The following is an 8,404-nucleotide window of genomic DNA, read 5'->3' on the forward strand; positions in this document are numbered from 1 at the left end:
TATTTTGTTTGAATTTATATCTGTGAAATTTTTGTGATTTAATTTTATCGTTTGAGTGTCTAATTAAATAAAAGGACTTAATCGCGTAAAATAAAAAATTGGTGGTTATTTCTAAAAGGGGCCTAGTTGTTATTGGCTTTATTAATGGGAGTCTTTATGTTGCAATTAATTAATTTAAAGAAAGGGTGGACGGTAATGGGCTTATAATATATGATTTTGTTATAATTTTATTAAGGTTAAAAATGCAATTAGATAAAAAAATGTTAATATATGTTATTATATCATAAAATAAGCCATGTTTTTATTCATTCTCTTTGATTGAAATTAGAAACAAGAGAAAAGAAAAAGAGAAACCTAGGGTTCGGCCATTTCTAAGCTCAATCAAGGAATGGGTCTAGCTCGGTTTTTGATAATTTTTACGTTTTTAGGATCGTTGCTTCGAGTAGTACAAAACCCATGCTTGAATTTTTTATTTTGATGAATATTTTGAGTTGTGCCATTGTTGAGAGCTTGTGATTTTTGTTGTTTGATGATGAAATATGAAAGATATGTTTTAGATTAACATGTTTTGTATTGGAGTTTTTGATGATTTTGAGTAATTAGAACTAAATAGCAAAAATAATAATTTGAGGGACTAAAATGTGAAATAAATGAAATATATGGACTTTATGAACACTAGGAACATTCGACCTAACATGGGTATCTTGAGATTTTGCATATTTTGTGTTTTGTGCAATAGGGACTAAGTTATAAAAATTGTAAATGTCAAGGGTAAAATGGTAATTTTCCCATTTATGTGTTTTTGGACTAAATTGAATGAAAATATGTTTGAATGGGCTAAATTTGAATATTTTTAGATCAAGAACCAAAGAAATCGAATTTGAATCAGGGAAAAACGAAAGTTGCCGACTAGTTGCCCTGTTCCGTTTTACATCGTCTGAGGTAAGTTTATAAGAAAATAGACGTGTGTAATTGTGGTTAAATGCTAGATATAAATGCTGTTATGAAATGTATGAATTTATATTTGTTATGGTCAAATATGAAAAGGCTTGGTTACTACATTTTCGAATTCATTTCGACCGAGTTACGACGTCCAAAAGCCCCGTATGAACCTTAGGAATAGTTAGGATACATATGTCATGACATAAGATTCTGATATATGTGTGCGAGTAAGACCATGGCATCGATATGTGATTTCCATATGTATTTATGAGTAAGACCCTGTCTGGGACAGTGGCATCGATATGTGATTACATGTAAGACCACGTCTGGGACGTTGGCATTGTAAGATTTGTGTGGTTATCTGAGTGTCCTATCAAATTCCGAATGGTTCATCGGGCGAAGGTAAATCATGTATGGATGTGTAAAATGAGCTAAAACGACCAAGTATGAACTTAGCTTATTACTTAATTGAGATAAGTTAAGTAAGTTTCCTAATATTTATTACAAGTCATGTAAGATGTAAGTGAAGAATGTGAGTAAATATGAAAAGTATGTTCGGCTATATATATAAGTGCATATATATATGATGTTGAGTTTTGATTCATGAGTTTGTGTATATGAATATAAACATACTTGTTATAATGTCATTTGGATTTGAAAGCTGAATGAAATTATGCTAAATAAGATATAAGCATTCGGCCAAAGAAACTTATTTATGTGAAAATTTAAGTTATAAATAAATGAAATGGTATGTTTGAGACCAAGTGTAATAATAATGTTATAATCTGGTTTGTCTTAAATACTTTGATTACACCTTTGAATGGCTAATTTTCTTATGACTTACTAAGCTAAGTTAGCTTACTTTGTGCATTTATGTTTACCTCTGTTTTTTAAATTTTGGATTCAAGTTACGAGCTCGGGGATCGTCAGCAAAGTCTATCACACTATCGACTGTCTTCGATATTTAATAAGTTGCATTTTGGAACTATGGCATGTATAGGCTGGATCACGTTTGGAAATAATGAACTTTAGTTAAGTATAAAGGCCAAGCGAAATTGGCTTAATTCCCATGTTTAAATTGGTTATGCTTGGTTGTGGCTTGAGTTTGTTTTAGTAATATTGTTTAGTGCTATGAAGGAAATGATGTTTATGATAAGTGTTTAATGTTTTAGTAATGATTAATTATTTTGGTTGAACAAAAGATTGATACTGTAACACCCCAAACCCAGCCCAAACGTTGTGGTCAAATTCGGCATGTCACATTGAACTGTTTTAGCGAAAACCATGTTTTCATTGAAAACCCTTCTTAAAATAAAAGAAAATCTTAAAAATAAACTCCTTTCAATCACTTGTTTGAAACATAAGATTTGATGAAAACATGTCACTTAAAAATTTAGTTGCGGAAACATAGAAATGACATAGTTTAAGGAACCATGTTCAACTTCTTATAATTACATCACATAGAAATAATAATCCAAATAATAACAAAATGGAAGCCCTATTACAATCTAATTTGAATAGTACTTAATAAAATAGTGTGACAGCCCAAAATTGACCCTAGTCGGGAAGTGGTTTCGGGACCACAAGACCGAGTCGTAAAAATAATTACTTGCTATATTCTATGCTTATTATGTGTGAACATGAGTATGTGGAAGTTTCACTCCCTAATTTTTACCAATTGCATGAGAAATTATTAATTGGGATCAATTTGAGACGTTGTAAAAGTATGATAGTCTAATTCAAATGGTCTATTAGTGCATGTATCAAAAAAAGTGGTTTTGCATGTCAAATTGCCCAAAAGATGATGGGTGGCCGGCCAAGGAGTGATAATGCTCCACTCATTCTAATTTAAAATGTTTCTTTGGTGAACAAATGATGGGATTAATAATAGAAAAGGGAACAAAAAAAAATGGGTGTCATACTTGCCATCACCTAGCCGAAAAACCAAGAAAAAGAAGGGGAGAAAAGAACTAGGGAGGGATTCGGCCATTGCTTGCTTAGGGAGAGTGTTTGATGTTGTGGCATGAAAAATGAGGGAGTTTGAATGCTTAATAAGGAGGGAAGAAGGAGTGTTCATATTTTCTTTCTTTTGCAATTGTTCTAACTAGAGGAAGAAGAGGAAGCAAGATTCGGCCAAGGTGGTCCTTTAGACCAAGGTATGTTTAATGTTGTCTTAGAGATGCATGCACGTTTTAAATAGCCCATGTTCAAATCTTGAATCTTGTTGATAACATGAGCAATCGGTCATGAGAAAGTGTTCAAGGAATGGTTGTTGTTCATGTTATTTGGATGAGAAATGGTGAGTTTGGTTGTTTCATGTTAAAGTTAGGTGAATGATGATAGAGGAGTGTTTGAACTATAAAAAAAAAGGGAGAATCGGCTACCTTGTTATGAGCTAGGGCCGAATGTGAGTTTGGTTGTGTTTGAATATTACATGCTTGGTAGAATGGTGGATGAAGGTGCCGAATGTATGTTGGATTGATAGAGTCTCCAAATTGATTTTTATGTGTGTATGCATGACCGAATATACGTGGTCACATGAGTAAGGAAATGAGTTATTTGATATGTGGTAAAGGTTAAGTACTAAATCGAAGGTTGCTAAAATTGCCATTCCTTTGGCCGAATATATGCTTGACCAATGATGGAATTGTTGAATGATTAGTTGGGTAGCAAAAGAGGCATTCGGCCATCTCTTGAGAGCTTGTGTGATGTTGGGTTTAAAATTAGCAAAGGTAACTTACCTAATGCATGTGCATGTGTGATTAGATTTTTGATGACATGGTAGTTGCATGAGGTTATTAGCCGAATATACTAACATACATATACATGTGAAATTGGATTGTAAATATTTAGTAAAGTGGTTAAACTAGTTAAATTATTGATTTAGCTCAAGGAGCTAAAGGAGGTGAATCGAGCAAAGGCAAAGAAAAGGTTATCGAGTAGCCGAGTTGGAACCATCTTACCCAACACGAGGTAAGTCATTAAGCATGTAGTTGGTATTATTTCAATGGTCATAATGTTTATGTATTGATGCTGAATGGAATGAATAAATATACATATATATATATGTGCATGTACGTATGTGATGATGAAATTGTTGAATGAAAGAAAAGAGGTAAGATGTACTGAGTTGTTGATCTCGGCACTAAACGTGCGGGATAACCATTTATGACCATGAGATTGGCGCTAAGTGCGCGGGATTAAATTGTACAGCACTAAGTGTGCGATTTGACTATGTTGCACTCAGTGTGCGAAATGAATATGATGCACTAAGTGTGCGAATTGACCATGCGGCACTACGTGTGCGAGTTTGACTATGTAGCACTAAGTGTGCGATTTGATTATGTGGCACTAAGTGTGCGAGTTGATTTTATAGCACTGAGTGTGCGGGCTCGATATACATTCGTGAATCATTATGGACACTATGTGTGCGACACTATTGAGTCGATCGCGGACAGCGGATCGGGTAAGTGTCTTGAGTACATGGCTAGTATGTGCTATGCTTATACTTGGTGTTGAGCTCGGTAAGTTGAACCTATGTGACAACTATACTTGAAGTCATGTACATAAAAATTTATCGTATGATGGGTGAAAGGCCGTTTTGTTGTTTGATTGTAACGAAAATAAATTGATTTATGAAAATGCTTCAATGTCCTATTGATGAGCATATAGAATGTGAATGCATGAATTGATATGAAATTGAATTGGTGGGTTGGAGGAACTATGGTATGGTTCGGTATGGATGGAGTAAATTGTCTCGTTCCATTTTGTTTCCTCTTGTGATAATGTTGTTGATAGATGGTAGTGCATTGCTTATGACTTACTGAGTTATAAACTCACTCGATGTTTCCTTGTCACCCATTATAGGTTGCTTGGACTCATCTATTATTACGGGGTCGGGCCGTCATCGAAGTCATCACACCGGATAGCAAGTTTTGGTACTTTCTTCTTAGTATGTTTAGAAGATCATTTTGGCATGTATAAGCTAGTACGTTGTGTTTGAATTATGGCATGTAAACTTTAAGCCATGCGAAAATGGCACGAATGTTCGATTGAATTGGATCAAGGGTAGGCATGAAATGGACCTAGTTACTTTCGTAACAGATGCTGGCAGCAGCAGTGTCATGAGATTGATAAATCACTAAAATAGTAGGAGTGGAATTAATTGATGAATAAATTATGTAATCAAAGCTCGATGAGTCTGCTTTCATGAGGAAGTAACGAAAAGATCATATGGGCAGTATATTAAGAGATAATCAGATTTTAGTGGGACAGGGCCAGAACGGTTTCTGGATTCCCTGCTCCGACTTTTGAAATTCATTATAAATTAACCAGAGATAATTAGGGGTCGTATCATATATGTACAGATTCCTCTCTGAGTCTAGTTTTCATAGAAACAAACGGCAACAGTATTGAAGCCCCGTGTAGAGAGATATCCAAGTCGTAATGGGCAAAGGTCAGTGTAGTCGACCCCTGCAACTTGGGGGACTTTGACTAATAAACTGTACTAATTGGCCCAACCAAAAATTCTAGAAAAAAATACATAGATGGGCACATGAGTCTGGTTTCTGGGAAAAATTACGAAACTGATTTTCGAGTTACGAAACTCAAGATATGATTTTTAAAACGACTAGTATGCAGATTGGGCAGTGTCTGGACCGTTTGGGCTCACTAATGCCCCTGCGGTGTTTATGGATTTAATGAATCGGATTTTTAGACCGTATTTGGATCGGTTCGTAGTTGTGTTTATTGATGACATCTTGGTCTATTCAAGAGATGAGGCCGAACATGCTGAGCATCTGAGGCTAGTGTTGCAAATTTTGCGGGATAAGCAGTTATATGCTAAGTTCAGTAAGTGTGAGTTCTGGCTAAGAGAGGTTAGCTTCTTGGGTCATGTGGTATCCGCATCGGGTATTCGGGTTGACCCGAGCAAAATTTCAGCCATACTTAACTGGAAGCCTCTGAGAAATGTTACCGAAGTCCGGAGCTTTCTAGGGCTCGCCAGTTATTACCGACGATTTGTCAGAGGTTTCTCGATGATAGCCACACCAATGACGAAGCTACTTCAGAAGGATGTTAAGTTCGAATGGACGGAGAAATGTCAGAAAAGCTTCGATCAACTGAAAACTCATCTGACGGAAGCTCCAATTTTGGTGCAACCCGAATCGGGTAAAGAGTTTGTTGTTTATAGTGACGCATCCCTACTTGGGTTGGGTTGCGTATTGATGCAAGAAGGTCGAGTTGTGGCCTATGCGTCAAGACAATTGAAGCCACACGAGAGAAATTATCCGACCCATGATCTCGAACTAGCCGCCATTGTGTTTGCATTAAAAATATGGCGACATTATTTGTTTGGCGAGAAGTGCCATGTGTTTTCGGATGACAAAAGTCTCAAATATTTGATGACTCAACGAGACTTGAATCTGCGACAAAGACGTTGGCTTGAGTTGTTGAAAGATTATGAGCTTGTCATTGATTACCACCCGGGAAAGGCTAATGTGGTTGCGGACGCCTTAAGCCAGAAATCACTGTTTGCTTTGCGAGCGATGAATGTACACTTGTCTGTTCTACCTGACAATGTGTTAGTAGCTGAATTAAAAGCCAAACCATTATTGACTCATCAAATTCGTGAGGCTCAGAAAGTCGATGATGAATTGGTTGCAAAATGAGCTGAGTGTGTTCCGAACAAGGAATCAGAGTTTCAGATTGATGATGGTGGTTGTTTGAGGTTTAGAAGTCGTTTGTGCGTTCCAAGGAATTCGGAACTCATTCCGATGATTCTGAACGAAGCCCATTGTAGCCGAATGTCAATTCACCCGGGGAGCACGAAAATGTACAACGACTTGAAACGTCGGTTTTGGTGGCATGGTATGAAGCGAGACATCTCCGACTTTGTTTCGAGATGTTTAATATGTCAACAAGTGAAAGCGGAACATCAAGTGCCTTCAGGGTTACTTCAGCCGATCATGATACCCGAGTGGAAATGGGACCGAGTCACAATGGATTTTGTGTCCGGACTGCCATTGTCCGCAAGTAAGAAGGATGCGATTTGGGTTGTTGTTGATAGGTTGACTAAGTCGGCTCACTTTATCCCCGTGCGTACGGATTTTTCATTGGATAAACTAGCCGAATTTTATGTTTCTCAGATTGTGAGATTACATGGAGTACCTATTTCTATCGTGTCGGATAGAGATCCGAGATTCACCTCGCGATTTTGGAAGAAATTGCAAGAAGCTTTGGGTACCCAGCTGCATTTTAGCACCGCTTTTCATCCCCAAACCGATGGTCAATCCGAGCGGATAATTCAGATACTCGAGGATATGCTGAGATGCTGCATCCTTGAGTTTAGTGGTTCATGGGAACGGTATGTACCTTTGATTGAATTCGCTTACAACAATAGTTTTCAATCAAGTATTAAGATGGCACCTTACGAGGCTTTGTACGGTCGTAAATGCCGTACACCATTGTTTTGGACCGAGCTCGGTGAAAGTAAAATTTTCGGAGTTGATTTGATTAAAGATGCCGAACAGAAAGTAAAGGTAATCCGTGAAAGTCTGAAGGTAGCCACGGATCGTCAGAAATCGTATGCGGATCTGAAACGGAAGGACATTGAATATCAGGTGGGAGATAAAGTGTTCCTTAAAGTTTCGCCTTGGAAAAAGGTACTCAGATTTGGCCGTAAAGGCAAGTTGAGCCCGAGATTCATTGGGCCGTACGAAATTTCCGAACGAGTGGGGCCGGTTGCATATAGATTGATTTTGCCTCCTGAACTTGAAAGGATACACGATGTCTTTCATGTTTCGATGCTTCGACGCTATAGGTCTGATCCTTCACACCTAATTAGTCCGTCGGAGGTTGAAATTCGAGCCGATATGAGTTATGAAGAAGAGCCGATGTGTATCCTAGCTCGTGAAGTGAAGGAGTTGCGGAACAAAAGGGTTCCGTTAGTAAAGGTGTTATGGCTCAAACACGGGATCGAGGAAGCTACTTGGGAAACCGAGAGTTCGATGAAAGAACGATACCCAAACCTATTTACCGGTAAGCTTTTCGGGGACGAAAATTTCTTAAGGGGGGGAGAGTTGTGACAGCCCAAAATTGACCCTAGTCGGGAAGTGGTTTCGGGACCACAAGACCGAGTCATAAAAATAATTACTTGCTATATTCTATGCTTATTATGTGTGAACATGAGTATGTGGAAGTTTCACTCCCTAATTTTTACCAATTGCATGAGAAATTATTAATTGGGATCAATTTGAGACGTTGTAAAAGTATGATAGTCTAATTCAAATGGTCTATTAGTGCATGTATCAAAAAAAGTGGTTTTGCATGTCAAATTGCCCAAAAGATGATGGGTGGCCGGCCAAGGAGTGATAATGCTCCACTCATTCTAATTTAAAATGTTTCTTTGGTGAACAAATGATGGGATTAATAATAGAAAAGGGAACAAAAAAAATGGGTGTCA

The sequence above is a fragment of the Gossypium hirsutum genome, chromosome A04, assembly GCF_007990345.1.
Source record: "Gossypium hirsutum isolate 1008001.06 chromosome A04, Gossypium_hirsutum_v2.1, whole genome shotgun sequence".
NCBI lineage: Eukaryota > Viridiplantae > Streptophyta > Magnoliopsida > Malvales > Malvaceae > Gossypium > Gossypium hirsutum.